Below are 24107 nucleotides of genomic sequence, written 5' to 3' on the forward strand. Positions count from 1 at the left end.
CTTGCCACCCCCTCATGCCCCCCTCACATTGATCTTTTCTTCCTGACTTCCTCATCTGCAGACTTCAGATCCCAACACCAGACACAGAATCAGTCACCTCATATAAACTGTGACCAGCTTTCACAGTTACCTGTGGTCAAATCCTTGCTTTCTTGATGGAATACTGATAAAGGGTTTTCTCTCAAAGTGGTTCCAGAGGGAGGTCAGAATCTTAAAAATCAGATCTCTATAGACTTTTCAAATCACTGTGTTGGATACCTGAAACTACTGGGTGTCAACCATATTTCAATTAAAACATTTAGAAAAGAATCCGTTCTCTGAATTCATCCTGTGTTAATCTGCAGTTGCTTCTCTGATTCGATGAGCTTTAAAGTCATTAATGACCCTGTTTCCAAAATGAAAGGGGATGTTGGAAGGCCATGATATGCAGTAGCAAAACAGTTACTGAAAGAATCACTTGCAGGTACCTGTAATCAAGTGTCTGTGGAAGGCAAGGCTCCGGAGGACTAAGTACTTGCGGCATAGAAGGTTTCAGTGGAAGCTGAGGTTAAGGGGTTGGTTGATTGCTTCGAAGCGTATTAAGGAATTTAGGCAAAGATGATGCTGAGTTCATGAGTTTAAATTCCCGGTTCATAGGGATGTACTGTATGGTGACTAACATAATATAATATAAAAAAATATTAATTAATTAACTAATTCCCGGTTCAGGGTCCAATTAAGGAACCCAAATGCTTCTACGATTGCCCTAAAATAAACTCTTATCTCCTGTAGTTGTAGGGCCACGTTTCTGAAATGCACGTCAAAGTTGAATTGTGCTGGTAGCAGGTTGAATTCCCCATCTTACTGAGTTTCGTCTGTTAAAGTTATGGCATTGATGGGGAAAGAGTAGGACTCTGCAATTGAGATAGGGGTTTTAAAAGAGTTCTGCACCCCAATTCCAAGGTGTGTGTGGGAGTGGGGGAGGGGGGTTCAGACCACCAAGCAACTCTCTGACCCCAGCTGGGTGTCCTCCATTTCAACTCAATTCTGACACCACCCAGTTAGAAATAGCATCAGATTTCACAGGTTAAGGGCTCAGTCCCACAAGTCGGCCCTCCACTTCAGATGCCAATTTCAAGTACGGGTTGGTACCTGGACTCCTGACTCACAGGCTATAACCTATATAACAGGTTTTCACAACCTCCTCCTCAAGTTTAATTAATTTGCTAGAGTGTCTCACAGATGTTAGAAAACCTGTTTACTCACTGGTTTATTACTAAGGATATGAAAGGATACCAAGCAACAGCCAGCTGGAGACTTAATAGGGCGTGTCCCCGAACAAAAGAGTTTCTGTCCTTTTGGAGTTCATGGCTTGGCCTGGTAGCATGCAGAAAGGTCCTGGTTTCCCAACCTATAAGCTCTCCAAACCTTCCCTTCTGTTTTTTTATGGAGGCCTCATTACGTAGGCATGATTGATTAAGTCTTGGGCCATTCGTGATTGATTTAACCTCCAGTTCCTCTGGCTCCCAGGAAATCAAGGAGTGGAACTGAAAGTTCATCCCTCTAAGCACATGGTTGGTTCTCCTGGCAAGCAGACCCCATCCTTAGGTGTGGTCCAAAAGTGAGCTCATTAACATAACAAAAGACACCTTTATGACTATCCTCACTTAAGAAATTCTAAGAGTTATAGGACCTGTGTGTGCCGGAAACAGGAGGAAGACCAAATATATATTTCTTATTAAAAATCACAACATCACAGCTATATAGGCAGATTCGATGCGACTAGGGACCTTGGGCCCATAAATTCTGCTGAGCCTCCTTTGCCAATAGAGGAAGAAAACTGTGTAATAGGCAAACTATTGGGACAGCACTAGATAGCAGAAAGATCTATGGCAGAAAAGTAATATGGGTTCAGATGCTGGTTCTGAGCTTATGCTTTTTCTCCCGTAATTAAGAGATTAAAACATTTCCAGGATTGTAAATAGCTACCATTATTGAATAATATTTTGTGTAATACCTTGTACAGAGCTCTTTACATGCATTATCTTACTTAATCTTTCCCAAAAACCTGTGGGGGGCAAGTTCTGTACCGTACGGATGAATAAATGTGAGACCGGGAAGGTGAAGGTAATCTGTGCAATCACGGAGCAGACATATGGCAAAGGCAGAATTTGAACTCGGGACTTAAACTGAGGTCTGTTTAATTTCACAGCCTTTGGTTCTGCAATAGGATACACTGCTGTAACATAAAGAGAAACTGACAGAACATTGATCAAAGTGTCTGCTGGTTGGCACACAGTAAGTGGTTGTCCTTGTTATCATTCATTCTAAATCGGCTAACCAACGCCCTTTTACCAGTTCTTTTACTTCCGTCAGGTGATGAGGCTCTTAAAACTGCTCAATTCCCACTACTATCTGTCTCCTTCTCTAGGTTAAAGCCTCTAGAATGAATTTGCTTGCAGGGGTGAATGACTAACATCGTAACCCTTCTTCTAGATGGAATCATGAAATGTTAGGCCTATGGAGGACACTAGGGATTATGAGTTCAACCCTTTGTTTGCAGAAGAAACAAGTCCAAAGCGATAAGCTGAATTACTCAATGTCACATTGTGAGTCTGTAGGCAGCATGGTAACTCTGGTGAGAAGGTTAAGGGAAAGACAAACCATCACTAAAGCAGGTGTTCAAATTCCCTCTAACGCAACTATGCTAATGATATCATGCAGGGCAGCTCCAAATGTAAACTTTTTTGCAGAGCTGGAATTATAGAAAAAGTCCCTTGACGACTGTGTAATTACCTATCGGATAGTTATGGGCAATCCTTGTAAAATCCTGTTGTTCCCAGTACCATCCTATAGGAAATTAAGGAATTTGTTTATCAGACTTTCAGATTAAGAGCTGGCATGGGAAGTTCCCACTCCCTTAGGGGTGCCAAGCTTCCAGCTACTTAAGTAGAAATTAGAGATTCGGTGCCTATTGATGGAGAAAGGCTTATGTTAGGCTCAATCTTAGAATGTAGTTAGGACCAAGAATGAGGACTCAAAGTGGTAGGGAAGTGTTTCCTCTCCTCCTCTTCCTGTCTTCCTCCTTTGGGTCAGTAATTCACACCTGCAGCCACTAGGTGGTGTCAAACAAGGAAGACTCCCTGTCAGCGAGGGTCTGGCGCAAGAGCTGGACCCCAGCGGGCTGAGGAAGGCTTTGCGCTCCATGCAACACTCAGTATATGTATTACCCTTCAAAATAAATGAAAGTTTAAAAATACATTTCATTGGTGTTGAATGAAGAACTCCCGGGGTGCTGTTTTAGATAAGGTAGTTGAGAAAGCCCTCTGTGAGGGAGTGACGCTTGAGCAGAGACCCGGATGGAAAGAGAGAGCAGCCATGTGGACACCTGAGAGGGAAGCATGCTGGGCAGGTCTTCCGTGTGTCTGAGAAAGAATGACGGCTTCTGTGACCTGAGCCTGGTAAGATCTAGAAAGTTATGGAACTGGAAGGAAGTTTGCAAGTCATAGAGGTAAGGAAGGCAAGGAGGCCAAAAGTGGGACAAGGTGTGCATTCAGGTTGCCTGAAATGTAGAACGACTAGCAGGACGTGTTAGTGGAAGAAGAAAGGACTTGAGGTCAAAAGTTTGATGACAGTACTGCAACGTTGGCTCAGTTTCAAAAGTGTAGACGTCTGTACACCTGTCTATTGGGTAGTCAGACACTTGGATCTTGACAAGGGGCAGCTAACTTACCTCTCCAGGGCTTGTTCCTCCCTTGTCAAAGGAAGAGCCAGATTTCCCATCTCTTCCTTTTCTCGTGCACCGGTCTTACATATTAGATGCCAAATATACGAGTAAATGCTGATAGCCACAATTTAATACCTGCAAAACACAGGTATTAAAATGACAGTCATTTTGAAAGGCTGAAGTAAAAGTACGTGTAATTTGGAGGGAATATTCTCTATCATAGACTGAAATTACAGTCTTTCCAATGGGTTTTCTTCTCCCCAATTTTGTTTGTTTTGTTTTGTTTTTCCTGGCTGAGGCTGAGTAGTTTCCCGGAACAGACTGTAGGTGGAGCGGTTTTGCTTTCCCCCAAGCTACAGCAGTAAAACCAAGAGCATCACACTTCATGTCTAGACAGAGGACGTGCACGGAATCATAAAATCTGCTGAACGGAGGGCTCTGGAAAGGTCATCTGCTCCCTCCCTTGTCTTTAGAAAATCTCACCCCTCAACCAGCCTCCCTGCAATGTTCCTTTTGACTGAGTTTAAATCTCCACCGTTCTATTCCTGGCCATTTATTTTAGGCTCAACAACGAGATACACAAACCAACATGCCCCGAATAAAATCCAGCATATGCACATGCCCACATCCCTTCCCCGTGGGGCAGCATCGCGCCCTCGGTGCTGCAGGGTATCAGAGCCATTCTCCACATTCTGATGGGTTAGTAAATGTCAACTGCGGCTTCTCACACAGCATCGTGTTGGTCTCAGGTTATTTTCCACTGTTTGGGGTCCTGATGTAGAGAGAGAAAACATCAGGCAAATATATTTACAAAATGGCAGGTCTAAAAAAGCAGTAGGGCAAGATTTAGACAGAGAAACATCTGCCACCAGCCCCAGGAAGACACTTATTCCAATTACATGTGTCTCACCCAGAAGGAGGTATACAAAAAGATTTTTTTTTCAATTATATGAAACTAGTATGCTCCTGAATTTTTTTTTTTCTATGAAGCTCTAGTGTCTGCATAGTTAATCCCATTTTTGCATTAGAAATCACAATGCTTCCCTCTCCTTGGAAAAACGAAGGTCTAAGAGTTAATAAAGCCAGGGGAATAGACATTTTTAAATGTTTAAGGGACAGTGTTTTCATGATCGGCCATTAATCATACCGCTCAAAGCAGGTTGCAGAGTGTATGTGCCAATTAGCCAGCAAGTTGAAAGGGAATAAAAGCCATGAGTTATTTAAATCGGATGTTAGACACCTTTTCAATTAAACTCCCGCCAGTTTTCTACAACAGGAGAGGAACACAGCTGTCATTTCGCGTTGCAGCCTTTTCCTCCACAATTTTATTAAACAGCCTAGTTGTTCTCGGATGAACAGGTTGGGTTGGAACTAGCGGTTGATTAGCAAATGGGAGAATGCGCAAGGACTGCCTTCTGGAAGGAATGTGAAAATTCTCAGATATGAACGTTCACATAACGTTTTTACCATCATTTAGGTAAATCTGTTCATTCAACTACTAGTTGTGAGACTCTGCTGCACATTGGGCATTGGGCTGGGAGGTGGGATAGAGTGGTGAGCAATTAAACAGGAATATCAATAAAGTATAGTGAATATTTTCCTAGGAAATATACAGAAATGTGATGGGGTCACAAGGCAGCAGGACATAACTTAGCTTGGTGGGGAGGAAAGGTCTTCCAAAAGGATGCAGCATTCATCACAGATCTGAAGGTGACAGGTGGATGGGCCAGTAGAAGAAGGTTCCAGACGGAAAGAACTGGATGAAGGAAGTTGGGAGTTGAAGGAGCGTGGGCCATTAAAGACCAGGATGGAGGTCTAGCACGGTGGGAATGCGGAATTCTGGGAGGAGCATGGGAAGAGACTGAGGCTGGAGTGTGCAAGGTAAGGAGGTTCAGTTTTATCCTAAGAGTGATGGGAAGACACTGAATAGTGTGTTCAATGGAGTGACAGGCTAAGATCAGCGTGTGAGAAATACGCTGGCCGCTGTGTGACCGGAGGGGTGGCAGGGGGTATAGATTTGGAAGTTAGCAGCATATAGATGTTAGTAAGGGCACTGAGAGAGGTGGCTCAGGCAATATGTGTTGAGTGAAAAAAGAACCAAAGACAATAACCTCCATCATATTGGAAGGTCCAGTAGAAGAAAGGGAACCAACAAAGAAACATGGAAAGAGCTCTTTGCAGGAGCCAAGATAAGAGACTGCGTCAACATGGAAAGAACTGTCAGTAGTAACAAATGTGGCCGAGTAGCCAAGCAAACTCAGGGCTGAGGCGCCTCTAATGCATTTAATGCAGGGAGGTCTCAGGTGAGCTTGGTGGGATAGAAGGAGCAGAGCTAGCCCGCAGTGTGGGGGGGGGGTGCGGTGACTGGTTGGTGAGGACATGGAGACAGATGGCTTTTCACAAAGTCCAGCAGCAAATGTGAGGCAAGGATGGAGCCAGGGGGTGGATGGTTGGGCACTGGGTCAAGGTGGGGGGTGTTTTATAAACACAAGAAACTTGGAGGATATTTAAGTACTGAAGGAAGTGACAGGTTGCGCGGGGGCAGTTGAAGCAAGTCTGGGGGGAGGTCGCTCAAGGCTGGTGAGGCTGAGATTCAGAGTAGAAGGAGAGCAGTCGGCGGTGGACAGAAGGAGGAGCAGAGAATGGGTGTGGGTGCTGGGACGTCTGTGGGTTCACTAGCAAGCATTTGAAAGTGTTCCTGTCTGGCCACTCTCTTTTTCTCTGCAAGGGAGAAAAGGGAATAAGGGGTACCTTTTTCAACATACTCCTTATGAAGAGAAAGTTTCTGAAAAGCATTCAAGGAATTTGATACAGAAGGAAAATTCTTAAAATGTTGTCTTTTTAAAAACGAATTTAGATAAATGTAATTCATGGTCAAGAGAGACTATGAAGGTAAGAGACTTGTGAAAATTGGTGGTGGATGGTGGGCTTACTAAAGATACTAGTTCAGACCAAAATTGTGTGTCTTACTCTAACAAATATTTTATGATCAAATCTGATGGTTAGGGGGCGCCTGGGTGGCACAGCGGTTAAGCGTCTGCCTTCGGCTCAGGGCGTGATCCCGGCGTTATGGGATCGAGCCCCCACGTCAGGCTCCTCTGCTATGAGCCTGCTTCTTCCTCTCCCACTCCCCCTGCTTGTGTTCCCTCTCTCGCTGGCTGTCTCTATCTCTGTCAAATAAATAAATAAAATCTTTAAAAAAAAAATCTGATGGTTAGATGAATTAAAGCGATTCACCTTACACACCCAGATTTAATGTTTTTTTCCCCCTCTGAGCAGTTGAATGAACACGTAATCACTAATTGCAGTAGAATTCTATTAAACTTTATAGAACAGGATGATAATTAGCACAGTAACCTGAACTTGATTAGGCACTTGTATTAAATGCTGGCAATAAATAAGTGCTTTCTTTGAGATCCTCCCTAAGTGCATACTAAATATCACAGCATGGACCGAGAAGAATATACACAAACAGAGCCCATGAGTTTGAAGAAATTCAACAGAATAAATGAATCCTGCTTTTATTCATCTGGAGCTCATTCTGGGGGAGGGAGGGAGGGCACAGGGAGGCAGCACAAATTTGGTGTTTCCTTGTCTTAACATCAGGCAGAATCCAATGTTCCAAGCCAGAAAGAGTTAATCCCCCTAGCTGAAGCAGAGATCTTTTTTTTTTTTTTTTTTTTTTTNATTTTTTTTTTTTTTTTTTTTTTTTTTGTGGTATCATTTTTGAGAAGAGGAAGCACTTTTCTTTTAGAAGGACCTATGAAATCTTCCTCCTAGGAAGACTCTTCAGCAGCAGGAACCCACTTCCCCTTGCTAGAACTCAATCTACCATTTTCTCTCTTTCGAACCCAGCTACATAGACAGGAACATTCCCCAAGTAATCATTTATGATACTCCTTCAGATCTTAGCTCTTTGGGAACCTTCTCTGCAAAAATCCCTTGTATTCATTTTCCTGTGTAGCAAGCTCGGGAACTCACAGTTATACAAGGGCACAGAAGCTCCTTCACCTCATTCTAAATATAAACTCTAATGACTTCAGCGTTGGTGGCTCCGTCTTGGAAGCCATACTCACATGGGTCCTACTCCAGTGAAAGTGCCAGCAACCACTGATATCAGCCCAGTGTCCCTTCATCATAGTGGAGCTAGTTATTCACAACAGCAAAGAGGAAAGATTTATTCATCTCCTGAAGGTCACTGCCCTGGTTCTTCGAGAAGCTCACAGCCAATGTGGGCTATACTTGCGACACGTGATATCCTGTCTATCCTTTTCATCTTTTCTGGCTTTATTTCGGGCCACAAGCCAAAAGCCATCCAGCTAATGGTGTTGGAGGGGCCAGGAGTCACCACCCTGGAAACCACACTCCTGGGCTCCCTTCCTTCATCCCTTTCTCCTCTCCTTAAAATCTAGTGAATTATATTCACCTTCTCAAAGGCTTTCCAATCATCCTACCTACTCCTGTTATCTCATTCTTGTGTCCTTCTGCATTTAATCGCTCAGAAATGTCACCCTTGCCTTCGCTGGGTGCATTTTCAGGATGTTCTGTATGTGTTGTGATGACATAGTCCAAGGAAAGGTCACAACCTAGACAGCTCTCTTTCTCTTTAACTTGCGTCCTAGGATGCTCGCTGCTAGCTCTGTGTAGTGCAGGCTGAGACGGCGCTGTCCGCAGCTCGACTGTTTATTTGTTATGGGGCTAAGTATATGAGTTTTGGCATTGGACAGACCTGGCTTTGGATCTTGCCCCATGCCACTTTCTAAGTCTGGAGACTGGGGAAAGTTATTTAATTTCTATTGGTCTCATTTTCATCATTAGTAAAATGAGAATCACTACGCCAAGGACTCTGTAGCATTATCCCAGTACCTGGCACACAGTGGATTCTTAATNTTTTTTTTTTTTTTTAAAGATTTTATTTATTAATTTGACAGAGAGAGACAGCCAGCGAGAGAGGGAACACAAGCAGGGGGAGTGGGAGAGGAAGAAGCAGGCTCCCAGTGGAGGAGCCCGATGTGGGGCTCGATCCCAGAACGCTGGGATCACGCCCTGAGCCGAAGGCAGACGCTCAATGACTGTGCCACCCAGGCGCCCCNCCTTCCTTCATCCCTTTCTCCTCTCCTTAAAATCTAGTGAATTATATTCACCTTCTCAAAGGCTTTCCAATCATCCTACCTACTCCTGTTATCTCATTCTTGTGTCCTTCTGCATTTAATCGCTCAGAAATGTCACCCTTGCCTTCGCTGGGTGCATTTTCAGGATGTTCTGTATGTGTTGTGATGACATAGTCCAAGGAAAGGTCACAACCTAGACAGCTCTCTTTCTCTTTAACTTGCGTCCTAGGATGCTCGCTGCTAGCTCTGTGTAGTGCAGGCTGAGACGGCGCTGTCCGCAGCTCGACTGTTTATTTGTTATGGGGCTAAGTATATGAGTTTTGGCATTGGACAGACCTGGCTTTGGATCTTGCCCCATGCCACTTTCTAAGTCTGGAGACTGGGGAAAGTTATTTAATTTCTATTGGTCTCATTTTCATCATTAGTAAAATGAGAATCACTACGCCAAGGACTCTGTAGCATTATCCCAGTACCTGGCACACAGTGGATTCTTAATCCAGCTGTGATTAAGAGTCTGAGATTGAGCTTTACCTTTCACAGTTTTATAAGGAAAGGAAAGGGACCATGATTTTTTGTCCCCATGCTGTGTAAGACATTGGCTTTGTAGATACGAAGGGCCCAAGGTCAGGGCATTTTCATTTCTCTCTCTCTCTCTCTCTCTCTCTCTTTTTTAGGTTTTATTTATTTGAGAGTAAAAGAGGAGAGAGAAAGAGAGCATGAATGGAGGAGGGGGGAGGGAGGGGCAGAGGGAGAGGGAGAAGCAGACCCCCCCCATTAACCAGGGAGTCTGATACAGGGCTCGATCCCAGGACCCCGGGATTGTGACCTGAGCCGAAGGCAGATGCTTAACCAACTGAGCCACCCAGGAGCCCCTCATTTCTCTTTTAAATAGTAAGAGAGCTCTGTCCTCAACTACTCAAATGGAGATGAGCCTTATATCAAACTCTATTTAGTTACGTAATACCCTCTTTATTGAATTATAGTTGACATGCGATATTATATTAGTTTCAGGTGTACAACACAGTGATTTGATATTTTTATACATTACATAATGTAATGTATAAAAACATGATAGGTTTAGTTACCATCTGTCACCAAAGGTATTACATATTAGAGACTATATTCCTTATGCTGTACATTACATCCCTGTGACTTATTCATTTTATAACTGAAATTTTTTTTACCTCTTAATCCCCTTCACCCATTTGAGCCATCCCTCCATCCCCCCCGACAACCACCAGTTTGTTCTCTGTATCTATGAGTGCATTTCCATTTTGTTTTTCAGATTCTACATATAAATAAAATTGCACAGTATTTGTCTTTCTCTGCTCTGATGTATTTCACTTAGCATAGTACCCTATAGGCCCACCCATGTTGTCACAAATGGCAAGATTTCTTTGTTTAATGGCTAAGTAATATTCCAGTGTGTGTGTGTGTGTGTGTGTGCGTGCGCGCGCGCGCATATACCAAGGCTTCTTTATCCATTCATCTATCAATGGACAGTTAGGTTGCTTCCATATCTCGGCTATTATAAATAACACTGCCATGAACATAGTGGTGCATTTATCTTTTCACATCAGTGTTTTCATTTGCTTTGGGTAAATACCCAGAAGTGGAATTGCTGGATCGTATGGTACTTCTATTTTTAACTTTCTGAGGGACCCCCATACTGTTTCCCAGTGGCTGCATCAATTCACATTCCTACCAACAGTGTACAAGGGTTCCCTTCTTTTTGACATCCTAACACTTGTTATTTATTGTCTTTTTTGATACTAGCCGTTCTGACAGATGTAGGTGGTATCTCGTTGTGGTTTTGATTTGCATTTCCCTGATGAAGAATGATATGAGCATCTTTTCATGTGTCTGTTGGCCATCTGCATGTCTTTGGAAAAATATCTGTTCAGATCCCCTACCCACTTTTTAACTAGGTTGTTTGGGATTTTTTGTTGTTAAGTTGTACAAGTTCTTTATAGTTTGGATATCAACCCCTTATTGGATATATTGCTTGCAAATATCTTCTCCCATTCAGTAGGTTGCCTTTCTGTTTTTGTTGATGGTTTCCTTTGCTGTGTAAAATCTTTTTAGTTTGATGCAGTCCTGTTTATTTTTGCTTCTGTTGCCTTGCCTGAGGAGACATAACTAAATATATATACTTTTTTATTCTTTGCTAAGGCTGATGTCACTGAGTAATACATTTTGACAATCTTATTCTGGGTCTTGAATAACCCAAGGTCAAATGCCACCCATCTTCAGCTAAATAAAGTTGTATGAATTTCCTACATAGACCTAAGAACAGAGCTAAGAAGGGACTTGTGTTCTAGTATATTTTCTATAAGTGTGTGATAAGTTAAAAGGAAATACTGAGCTTTTATGTCTCTCATTCAACCAATATTTCTTGGGTTCCCCCAGATGACAGCCTGTGAGCTAGACGCTAAGGCCGTCAGGAGAAATGAACAGGCATGGAGCCCGTCCACCTGTCCTCATGGATCTTAGAGTCTAGTAGACTTTCCTGTTGACAAGGAAACAAACAGGAGATAAGCTGATGCCTGCTTTGCAACACCAGCACACCGCAAGCTAGAGTCGTAGACGACGTAGTCAGTAAATGTCTCTTAGGGGATGATATTTAATCCTGAACTTAAGGGATAGGAAGCCAACAACCAAGAGAATGGGAGAGGAGAAAACTGTCCCATAAAGAGGCACCTGCAGGAGGGATGGGCTAGGTTCAGAGCTCCCTAGTGTGGCGGTAGGAGCTGAATGAAAGAGGGCCGCTGTGTCTGGAGCTGGGGGAGTGAGTGGGAGGGGCACTTTTTAATAAACGTGATCCCCGTTCCCCTGTTGTCTCCCTGAGTATTTCAGGAACCCATTCAGAAATGCTCTCAGAAAGCAGCTAGCCTTCATATTTCACAATCGAAAAAGTTGAAACATTATTAAAGCAAATTGGGAGTTTCAATAGAGCATAACAATTCATGGAAGGACATTTCAGGCTCAGTAACCTGAATTGCTAACTGGAATTGCATTATTATTTTTAAATGGCCCATCTCCACCTTTTAGTGTAGAAAACAATTACACCTAAGATCTCTCTGTGTCAGGAATCATCTGGGTATTCAGAAACCACGGGCACCTTTAATATGAAGCAGTCTTTCTCTTTCAGGATGAATTGTAATACAGAGTCTCCAAAATTTTCTCTTGCTCAGTCTTCTTTAATGATTTTAAAAATAATCATTATAATTTTTTTTTTACAATTAAAAAAAACTGTCTGCAGCCAAATGAAAATGTTTGTGGAATGCTTTGACAGCACTATTAACGCCATTGGTAGGCACAAATCAAGCTTCTGTACTTGTTAGGTCAGAGTGACCTGCTATGGTTTTTTTGCAGATTAAAGTCACACATCCTTCCCTTCCTGTCACTTATACTTCTGGAGAGATGTGTACTCACAACCCACAGAAACTGAGGGACACTCCCCCCCAGAGTCCTACGGCTGCCCTTGTCTCCCCTCTCCCACCCAGGACACCACTGCCCTGCCGATCCTTACTGTTTCAGACTGGAGAAATGAACGTCAGTGTCCAGCATTTACGCAGGAAGGACCAGATCCTACACTCAGGGTAGTGGGTCAGCTCCTCCTGCAGACTGCTCCTTCCACCCCAGCTCTCTGAGCCCCTGTCATCCCTACTCTTTATCAGAATAAACATCAACCCCTCACACTGACTTAGAAGCATCTCACTGACTTTAATAGCAAATAATAGATCCTTTGAGGGGGAAAGAACTCAACCACGTTTCTTCATGGGTCTTAATTTTTTTTTTAAGATTTTATTTATTTATTTATTTATTTGAGAGAGAGAGAAAGAGAGCACAAGCAGGTGGAGCAGCAGAGGGAGAGCGAGAGGCAGGCTCCCCGCTGAACAGGGAGGCTGAAGCAGGGCTCAGTCTCAGGACCCCAAGAACATGACCTCAACTTAACCAGCAGAGCCACCCAGGGGCCCCTTTTCATGGGTCTCTCTCTTTTTTTTTTTTTTAAAGATTTTATTTATTTATTTGACAGAGAGAGAGAGAGACAGCCAGTGAGAGAGGGAACACAAGTAGGAGGAGTGGGACAGGAAGAAGCAGGCTCCCAGCAGAGCAGGGAGCCCAATGTGGGGCTCAATCCCAGGACCCTGGGATCACACCCTGGGCCAAAGGCAGATGCTTAACGACTGAGCCACCCAGGCGCCCCTTCGTGGGTCTTTAAAACATGATCACAGTAATGATAATGACAGTACCAAGCTCTTTCAGCATTTACTATTAAATGAATTAATATCTATAAAGTTCTTTTGTTTTTTTAAAGATTTTATTTAGAGAGAGAGAGCATGCACATGAGCAGTGTGAGGGGCAGGAATAGAGGGAGAGAGAATCTCAAGCAGACTCTGCACTGGGCACAGAGCCTGATGCAGGGATCGATCTCACAACCCTGAGACCATGACCTGAGCCAAAATCCCTATAAAGTCCCTCTTAACACTTGACCTGTATTAAATGTTAGCTATATTGTTATGATCATCATTACTGTGCATTAAGCACATACTAAGTTTCAGGGCACCATGCTGAACCCTTTCCATACATAATCTCATTTCATCGTTGCAAGAACTCCATAGGGTAGCAGATAATTTACACCCATTTTACAGATGAGGAAATGAAGAGTGTAAGAAGAGGAGTGCCCCAAGTCCCACAGCAGATACATTTTGAAGCTGGAATTGAAATACAGTCTCCATAGTCTGCGTTGTCTGTCCTCTAAATCAACTGTATTTATGTTCAAATGGGAATGGTTTAGGGACAGTCCTCTGCGAATGTTTGGGGGATCACCAAGCTGGGGGGTTCTCTTGGACTTGAAAATTCTATAATGAAGACGTGGCTGGTTTCTTAAACATGAAATGCATTTGGGCAGGTGAGGGGAGAGGAAGAAAAGGAAGAAGAGAAGAAGCCTCCATGGAGCACATAGACTTATTATTTACACACACACATACGTGGGTAAGTATATCTCTTTTGGACGTTCACTTGCACAAGGTCACCTAGCTCGTTAGGGGTTGATTCAAAATTCAAACCCAAGGTGGTCTGGCCTCTGAGCCCATCCTCCTGCCTGGGGCTCCAGGTTGTACATTTGTCACCCAGTCCCTTCACTGTGCTGCAAGTGCTTCTATAATAATTCTATATTTTCCAGTAAGATACTAAAATGTCTTGTCAAAGGAGGTCAGGGAAGGAGCTTCCTTAGAGAATAGTCAGAGAAAAGGCTAGACAGTTGCATTTGGGGGCTGGTTTTTCGATACAGAACTGCCCACAGGTGTGAAGATGGATGAGCTGACCTCTTAGGTCCCTTCCAGTCCCAGAGCTCCAGGATTTATTTGCCAATGAAAATATCAGCCTTTCTCTTCCATAAAATGATGTATGAGGGTCTGAGTACATTCTCCACTCCCACCCCCACCTCCTTTTATCTGATTAAAAAGCAAGGATTAAATCAGCAGAAGCAGGTGGAAAGGCAGGATTTCTCCAGGAGTGATGAGGTTTTCCTGAGATAAGGCAAAAGGACACGTAGAGGGAGTCCAAGGAAACAGTGGTGGGGCAGGGACAAGCCGAGGCGTGGATGGGACACAGGACAGATGCAGCTGAGCTATGAGGACTGTCACGTTAATCAACAGGCACAGAGTGTAAACCAGCTCTCTACTTCTGGCAAGAATGTACTCTCATTAAACAAGCCAAATCAATGGGTATGAAAGCTTTGGAGAACCATCCATTTTTAACCAGGAGATAAGAGGTCGGACATGAATCAGAAATCATTCATTCAGGGGCGCCTGGGTGGCTCAGTCGTTAAGCGTCTGCCTTCGGCTCAGGGCGTGATCCCGGAATCCTGGGATCAAGCCCCACATCAGGCTCCTATGCTGGGAGCCTGCTTCTTCCTCTCCCACTCCCCCTGCTTGTGTTCCCTCTCTCACTGGCTGTCTCTCTCTCTCTCTGTCAAATAAATAAATAAAATCTTTTAAAACAATGTTTAAAAAAAAAATCATTCATTCAGCTCAATGTTCATGGGGTGCCCACTCTGTGCCAGATCCCGTTCCCCATGAGGGATACAGAAATGAACCAGAAGGTTCTAAGTCATGCCCCACTGGGGGAGGCAGAAAATAAACAAGTACAACGTGTAGCATTCTAGTCAGCGTTGGGTGCTAAGTAGAAAAATAAAAGCAAGGGATGGATACCCGCTGTCAGGGGTTAGGAGTCAGAAGTTATAATGTCTGATGGGGGGCCAGGGGTGATGCCAAGGACACGCCCGAGTCCAAAGAGCTGAGGGAGCAAAAGAGTGATAATGAAATGGGGAGGAGGACAATTCCAGGCAAGGCACGGCCAAGGCAAGGTCCTGAGCGGGGAGTGGCCCTGGTGCCTTAAAAAATAATGAGGACACCAGTGTAGTTGAATAGAAGGTGGAGTCGACGAGTTTGCAAGGCCCAGCTCACCTGGAGCACGGAAAGGAGTTGAAAGGGTTTTGGCTTTTACCGGCATGAGAAAACACCATCTCTCTTGAGCTGGGGAGCGACTTCCTCTGACCTGCCCCGTGCCAGGACCGCTCTGCTGCTATGTGCGGAACAGGCTGTCCCCTGGGAAAGGTAAAGCAGGAGACCAGCAAAGAGTCTGCTGCAATCCTCCAGGCCAGAGATGACGTGGGCTTGGACCAGCAGCAGCAGTAGAGCTGGGGAAAAGTAGCCAGGTTCTGGATGGACATAAATACTAGAACCTCAAATGGGAAAAAGAAGACAAGTCTGGGGGAAGGAAGGAAAGCCTTTGCTCATTATTTGCCCCTCAATACGTCTGCCACATCTTGTCTTCTCAGCAAAAGAACAGTTAAGACTGACTGTGACGAACTAATTGTTATGCTCTTAGCTGGCTTCCAGGGGGAGTCATGCCACAGGGTCACAGTTTCCATATCTGCAGGCGACTGACCCATATTTGCACCAAGTACTGTGCTAGGCACTTTGTATGGCGATGGAAAGAGACATAACACAGTCCCTGGTGTCGAGGAACTCTCAGTCTAGTGAGAGAGACAGGTGTATAGGCCACAATTTCAATGTGATGGCATAAGGGAAGAGCCCAGGGTACTATTAGGAGCACAAAATAGCATCTTTGGCTTAGTCTCTGGAAAGGGTGATGGGGGAGCTGTGAAAGATGTAGGAATTGGCCAGGAGACATCCGCGGGGAGAATCTCGTAGGCAGAAGACCAGCAGCTACAGAAGCGGGGAGGTGTGAACGAGGACCAGTGTGGGCTGGGCGGGCCAATTAGCCAGATAAAGCCAACACTCACCTTGATGTAAACATCGCATCAGTGAGCCATTCGGCTGCCCTGTACTTAGGGTCACGAGGAGAGAAGAAAAGACTCATCCCTACTCTTAGAAAAAGCAAACCACAGTATACATTTTTATTCCTGACTTGAATCACCGATGGCTTTAAATATCAAACTGTATGTGTATGAAGCCTGGAGACCAAAAATAGAGTTTGAAGTCCTGCCTTTGCTACTTGCCTGACCTTGAGTAAGAGACTATTTCTGGGAGGCTTGCTTTGTCTCGGCAGAACAGGGACACAATAACATATGCCTCGTAGCACCGCTTTGAAAACCAAGTGAAATATGTCTGCAAAAACATTTCCCCAAATGTAAAGAGCTGTTCAAATATTAGTTATTGTTGCAGAGTCGGGTAACTGAACAAAACCACCACCTGCTGACACCCTCTTGTGTTTCCATTGCTTCCATGCCCTCCCTGCCACCGCTAGTAATTCAGACACCCCTGAGCAAGCTCACTCTTGCCATTTGCACTCAGTCTGTGGCAAACTCCTGTCTTCTGTCCTCTCTAACCAGGCCAATTCCAGTGTAGATAAGCGTTTCCTTGGTTAGAGTCTCCTCTCCCATTCTGCCCGGTGTTCATGACAAACCTCCGGTCTTTTCTCAAGTCCCAGCACCATGTCAGCACACAGCCTTGCCTCCTGTTTCACCAAAACAACTGAGGCCATGGGCACGAACTTCTGCTTCTGTGCTCTCCTCCTGCCTTCACCAGAAGCTACTTTAACAACGAAACAATGCTTACCTCATTTGCAAGCGCCCTTCCCTCACCTTCAGGGTCTTAGGGAAGACGGCATCTCTTCTCCTGTTCAGGAAAACCACCACCACCACCCCCGGCCCCCGCAAGCCCGCACACAGCCTCCTCCCTACCCCCATGCCAGCCTTTCATTCATTATCCCTTTCCTCTTTGGGGCCTTGCTCCATCCATAATCCCCCTTCTTCTATAAATTTACTTTCTTGCCCTCAGCCCTACATCAAGATTCACTTTTAGAGGAGAAATTCTCTCTGGATGTCCCCTTGGCTTCCCAGACAAGCATCTTGAAAAGAGCCCCTCTCCATGGGGTCTTCACTTCCCACTTCTCAACCCACTGCCCCCGGCTTCTGACCATACCACTCAACTCAAACGGCTTTCAAGGGCATTACCTCCAAATGGTCACTGAATACCCCTCAGTCTTAGTCTAACTGGGCTTTTCTGCTGGTTTGACTTCAGTGCTTCCTGAAATTCTCTACTTCTTTGACATCTCTCATAATTCTCCTCCTGCATATCTGATCATTCCTTTCTGTCCTATTTCCTGGGGTCTTCCTCCTCTGCCAACTTCGTAAAATGTTTGCGTTCCCCAAAGGGTTTCCTTCTGGCCCACTGTTTTATTTTCCCACTCTGCTTCACACAGTCATGATTTTAAGGCTCCCCTCCCTGGAAGGGAAGACGATGGCTTCCAAACTGAAATCTTCCAGACTGACAAATATCACCACTGGACTTGAGATCCCTTCCCAACTGTAGGCTGCTGGACATCTCACCTGGAGATCCCAAACATAAAAATCAGCATGGCCCAAACTACATGCATCATTGCCTCACTTTCCCCAAACCAGATTGTTTTCCTGTTTTCTCTCCTGGTAACAAGCATTATAATCCACTCAGTTACTGAAGTCAGAAAACGGGGACTCACCCCAGACTATTGTAATTCATTCCACCACAAGTGGCCAATCATTCTCACTGATGTGGTCTCCCAGCCAGCTACTGGATCATCCTCTATGCTTTGTCCCCTGATGTAACTCAGGTCTCACCTTCTCTGATACACACAGCTGTAGTAACTTACAGATTGATCTCTCCACCTTTGACTTTATCTCTGTCATTCTGCCAACATCCATGTTCTACCCTGTTGCCAGAGAGACTAATCTACAGAATGCAGTTCTGAGTGGGTTACCCCGCACCTTAAAACCAAAGTCAGAGGGATCCCTCCCATGGCCTCTAAGACAACAGTAGTCCATGAGTTGGCCCTTCCAAATCTGTTGAAACTCATCTTCTTCTGCCCTTCCCACTTTATACCTTACATTCCCATTACATGTGTTCCAAAAGGCCCACTACATAGCACTTCTCTTCCCTGCTGGAGTTCTGAATCAATTAAGTAAATACAACAAGGATACCACATGTGAAAAACCAACATACCCCCTTTATTACAGATAAAGTCTATCCTAGAGAGAGTGGCTTTTATTTGTAGGCAGGGGGGCTTTCTCTTTGTGGACCCCATAAGGAGACAAACATGAGCTCCCCATAAACAGCTCGCTACCATTAGGAAGACAAGAAAGCTGAATCAGGCACATTCAAATCACTTTTGTCAGATTTACTCATCAGAAGCCACTCTGATTAGTAAAGGGAGAGAGAGGGTAGGAATTAATAGGGGAGCTTCCTCTGCAAGGACATAAGCCACGGGAAAGGAGAGGGAGGGTCCCTCCAAGTCCCGGATCTCATGCTGCTTGGACTCCTTAGCATATCCTCCCTACATTTGCCACCTTTTGTCTACCTGCTATTCTTCCTCTAAGACTCAAGTCAGATAAGACCTCCTTCAGAAGCCCTCCATGAATTGCTAGGATGGGCCCCTTGCCTGTGCTCCCATGTCTCCCAGGGCATTCACCTTAGGGCAGTTAATATCTATTAATTAGACTTTTTCCCTTAGGAAACATCATGCCTTTCAACCTTGTGTTCCCAGCTCCCAGCACATTGACTGATACATAGTAGGTACTTAACAAATGCATGATGGACTGGCTGAAGTCATCTAGACAAGCCTCTTCATTTGATAAATGACCTCTAAAAGCTGTGTTTTGTATACTGAGGGTATTAGTAGCAAAAAAAAAAAAAAAGAGTAAGACTTGAAGACAGATTTGGTTTCTGATTCTAGATCTACCACTTATTAGCTCTGTGTCTTTACCCAACAACTTGTCTTTTTCTAATCTGCAAAATAAGGATACTACTACCTTTTGGTATGTTTGGTATGATGATTATTTTTTCTTTTTTCTAATTTCAATTCAATTAGCCAAGATATATACATCAGTTTTTGGTGTAGTGTTCAATGATTCATTAGTTGCGTATAACACCCAGTGCTCATTACATCACGTTCCCTCTTTAATGCCCATCACCCGATTACCCCATCCTCCCACCTGCCTCCCCTCCAGCAACTCTAGTTTGTTTCCCAGAGCCAATAGTCTCTCGTGGTTTGTCTCCCTCCCTGATTTCTTCCCATTCAGTTTTCCCACTCTTCTCCTATGATCCTCTGTGCTATTTCTTATATTCCACTTATGAGTGAAACCATATAATTGTCTTTCTCTGATTGGCTTATTTCACTTAGCATAATCCCCTCCAGTTCCATCCATGTCAATGCCATAACATGTTAGGTATTCATCCTTTTTGATGGCTGAGTAATATTCCATTGTATATATGAACCACATCTTTATCCATTCGTCTGTTGTGGTATGATAATTAAAGTAAAATAAATTACCTACCACATTAGTGCTTGGCATAGCATACACACAAAATAAATGAGAACTATCACTGCTATTCTTATTGGTGAATTATATGTTATTTGGAAAAATCGTCATTGAATGAATTCAGCAATAAATAAAGGTACAACTCCCACCCTCAAGGAATTTAGAGTCCAGAAAAGGAGCTCAAAATGGGGATACTGTATTTCTAGGATTCTACAGAGGATTTTGTATTTCGGGATATACTAGGCAGGGCTCTTCAGAGAAAGAGAATAGGATATGTATATAAAGAGATTTATTATGAGGAATTGGCTCACAAGCTGAGAAGCCTCATGACGTACCATCTGCAAGGTACCAATGGAGACTGGGAGAAACTTAAATGCGTATGACTAAGTGAAAGCAGCCCATCTGAAAAGGCTCCATGCTGTATGATTCCCAGTTTATTACATTCTAGAACAGGCAAAACTATGGAGACAGTAAAAAGATCAGTGGTTGCCAGGTATTAGAGGGGAGGGAGGGATGAACAGGCAGAGCACAGAGGATTGTCAGGACAGCGAGACTATTATGATAATACAGTGGTGGCTACGTGTGTCGTTATACGGTTGCCCAAACCCATAGAATGTGCAACAGCAAGAGTGAACTGTAATGTAAATTATGGACTTTGGATAATAATGATGTGTCAGTGTAAGCTCACGGATTGTAGCCAATGTCCCACTCCGGTGGAGGGTGCTGGTAGTGGGGAAAGTCTATGCATGTGTTGGGGGAGGGGGTATATGGCAACTTTCTGTACTCTCAGCTCAATTTTGCTGCGAATTTAAAATTGCTCCAAAACATAAAGTTATTATTAAAAAAAAAAAAAAGGTAACCCGTTTGCCCTGGAGTTTCACTCTTTCACTTTGTTACAAGCTGAAATGCACATATGCTTCTGGCTCTCTTTTGATCACCCAGTGACATCACCCCATTCGATGGCGCATCCACAACACTCGGGAAACTGGCTTCTCAAAGGAGCTCCTGGGGCAGAGCCGCTGCTCACCTGCCAGCCCCTGGCACTCATGTAGGGGCTGTTCATTAGAAAGAAAGGGGCCAGGCATTCGTCAAAGCAGCTCACCCTTTACCCAACCCATAGAGAAAATGAATAAACCGAAGAATGTATACCATGCTTTAGCCCCAAAGGGCATCTAAGGCGGATTACAATCATTTGTGAGGCGAATTACAATACAAAACCAAGTCAGTCAGTCATTAGATCCCAGGAGCAAGGGCAGGAGGCAAAAGTTCAGGATCAACTAGTCACATCACCGAAGTAGCCTGTGATGAGTTTAAGGCACACATGCCCAGAAATTAAGGCAGAAAGAGAAACACAGGTTCTAAACCACGTCTGATAAAGAATTANCCCGTGCTTTCCCCTTACTACCTGTCTCGAGTTTAAACTGCAAGTCTGCTATTCTTCCCTGGGGACTGGGCTCTCTGCTGTTCCCTGGAGAGGAGAGATGGTAATGAGGCCAGTGCTTGGGGAACTAGGAACTGAAGCCTGAAAAGCTGTGAGGAATTTCTGTTAATCATCGAATTGTAACTTCTCGCTAGAGGAAGTCACTTGATCTTTCCAGGGAACTCTGGGAAAAGCAGCACATCTATTTAATGCTGACCTTAGATCCCCTCTTCATTCAGTAACATCATTCCCTCGCCTTCCCAAAGAGATTGGCAGGCTTGGGGAGAACAAGCCTGGCAGAGGCATAGGAACTTTGTGAGCTCTTCTGTGCCCTCTGCACCCTGGGTCTTCAAATAAAAGTAAAAATCATAGCCCTGGGAAGAAAAAAGAGGGCCAACAAATAAAGTGGCTCCAGCTGATTAAAGGGGCTCTGTGAATAAGGTAACATTTGGTGAATCACCATTAATACCACACAGGTTTCAAAGTAAGTACTTGAGATCCGGTAATAATTTTAATAAAAAAAGTTTCCAACTCATGCACATTATAAAGTCTTTGGAAAATGCAAACAAACTCAAAAAAAGGAAACCTTTTCACCCTCCCCGTAATGACCACTGTTAATATTTCAGGGTTTAAGCCTTCCCCTGGGTCTCCCCACCTCTGTGATGGTCTTTGGCTACCCCTCCCTACATTTTTCTCTGTCTTGCTCCCTCTCTGCTGCAGAACTGGGATCATAAAGTCCAGAATGTTCTGTAACTTGCTTTTTCTGTTTGATCATATATAAGAAATATTTTTTCCATTAGTAACCCCACACAGCCATGGGAGGATGATTCAGCTCAAAGCTCTTCCCTGAGGCCATGTTTCTGTATAGCCGTGGTTTTCCCACTGCAAACGGTCACTGGGTGCCCACTGCATGCCAGGCTCTGTGCTGGACCTCAGTGAGCTGAAAGAGACCCGGTCTTGTGCAGCTTGCCGTCCAGCAGGGACGATGGATGATAAGCAAGTAATTACCGGTGGGGAGAACACTCCATGAAAAGCAGCCCAGGGCTTCTCGGGATACATAACAAGGGTCAGGTTAGGGCAGAACCGTGCTAGCTCCCCAACTGTTTACTTGAAGAGGAAACCCCAGATCTCACTGGCATTGTCTCAAGGCCAACTCACCTTTTTGCTGAGTTCCTCCATGGTCGAGAAGCACATGGGGCCAGACTGTTTTTAAATATAGCCCTGCTCACCAAAGTCACACTCTCACCCAAGTTCTGTGAGAAAGGAACTGGAGAAATGACCCTCTCCCACAATGCTGTTCGAATTTAACCAGGTAGGGGCACCTGGGTGACTCAATCGGGGAAGATTCTGACTCTTGATTTCAGCTCAGGTCTTGATCTCAGGGCCCAGCATGGAGCCTACTTAAAGGAAAAAAAAAAAAAATTAAATGGGTGTGCTCCTTCCAGGAAAGCAGTTTGGCCATGTGTGTCCCAAATAAATTAAAAAGTGCCTAGGCTTTGACCCAGTAATCCAGGGGTCTAGCCTAAGAAATTGATGAGAAACATAGACACACTTTTATTTTATTTTCATTTTTGACTATACTTGGCAAAGTTACATTCGTTTCAGGTATACAACATATTGATAAAAACAATTTAAATATTTTCTTTTTTTTAGAAGATTTATTTATTTTAGAGGGAGGGGGAGTGGGGTAGAGAGACTCTCAAGCAGACTCCAAGCCGAGTGTGAAGCCCAAAAGGGGCCCCAAGATCATGACCTGAGTGGAAACCAAGAGTCGGACACCCAACCAACAGAGCCACCTAGGCTTCCCTAAACACAATTTTATACGCAAAAAATTCTTTTTTTTTTTTTTTAAAGATTTTATTTATTTATTGGACAGAGATAGAGACAGCCAGCGAGAGAGGGAACACAAGCAGGGGGAGTGGGAGAGGAAGAAGCAGGCTCATAGTGGAGGAGCCTGATGTGGGGCTCGATCCCATAACGCCGGGATCACGCCCTGAGCCAAAGGCAGATGCTTAACCGCTGTGCCACCCAGGCGCCTCNCCTAAACACAATTTTATACGCAAAAAATTCTTGATACAATTGTTTATAATAGTGGGGGAAAGGCAGCAACCTAAATGTTCATCAAAATCAGAAAGTCAAATAAATTGTAGTCGACTGATCTAGTGGAATATTGTGTCATTAATAATAATAGCTACACACTTACTGTGTCCCAGAACCTGTGGAAAGCTTTTGAAATATTACTCTCAAAAAATGCTTATTATATAAAGTTGAGGGGAATAATAGGAATAAAGATTTTTTATAGTCTAATTAGTATTTTGTCATGTGTTTGTATGCCTATACAATGAAAGAAAGACCAGAATGCTAAGTTTTGGTAAGCTTATAAGCAACAGGTAATTTCTTCTCTCTCTCTTTTTTTTTTTTTTTTTTTTTGTATTTCTAAATTTTCTGTGATAAGATACCTCAAACACATTGATATACTTTCAGACATATTATCCTGGGGCGCTTGGGTGGCTCAGTCGGTTAAGCATCTGCCTTCAGTTCAGGGTGTGATCTCTGAGTTCCATAATGCGTCCCACTCTGGGCTCCCTGCTCAGCAGGGAGGCTGCTTCTCCCCCCTGCTTGTGCACATGCTCTCTCTCTCTCAAATAAATAAATCTTAAAAAAAAAGAAGACATCTTAAAAACATACAATCAGGAGTGCCTGGGTGGCACAGTCAGTTAAGCGGCCAATTCTTGGTTTTGGCTCAGGTCATGATCTCAGGGTCCTGGGATAGATTCCTCCCTTCTGACTCTGTGCTCAGTGGGATGTCTGCTTCTCCCTCTGCCTCTGCCCTTCCTCACCACCCCCTGTTCTCCTGGGCTCGCTCTCTCTTAAAATATATATATATATATACACATACATACATACATAAATCTTTCAACACACACAATCAAATGCTATTAATGACTCCTTTCGATCAAATGCTTACATGTGTTAGGAAGAAAAATCAAAAGCCAGAGTACATCAGACAGTTGTTAATAAAACTGCTAGTGGCCTTACTTC

General features: G+C 44.0%; 1 long non-coding RNA gene across 2 annotated transcripts in view; it reads right to left on the minus strand.

The window, feature by feature from the left end:
• Window positions 1-3561: 3561 nt before the first annotated feature.
• Window positions 3562-24107, minus strand: part of LOC105234483 — an 82056-nt gene continuing 61510 nt past the window's right edge. The window contains exon 3 of one of the 2 annotated variants that reach the window (XR_004627053.1): window positions 3562-3841. This is a non-coding gene — a long non-coding RNA (uncharacterized LOC105234483). Of the gene's footprint in view, window positions 3842-4246; window positions 4479-24107 lie in introns of those variants that run through there. The other variant, XR_004627050.1, reaches the window with a different exon arrangement.

This window comes from Ailuropoda melanoleuca, chromosome 8 (assembly GCF_002007445.2).
Source record: "Ailuropoda melanoleuca isolate Jingjing chromosome 8, ASM200744v2, whole genome shotgun sequence".
NCBI classification, from domain to species: domain Eukaryota; kingdom Metazoa; phylum Chordata; class Mammalia; order Carnivora; family Ursidae; genus Ailuropoda; species Ailuropoda melanoleuca.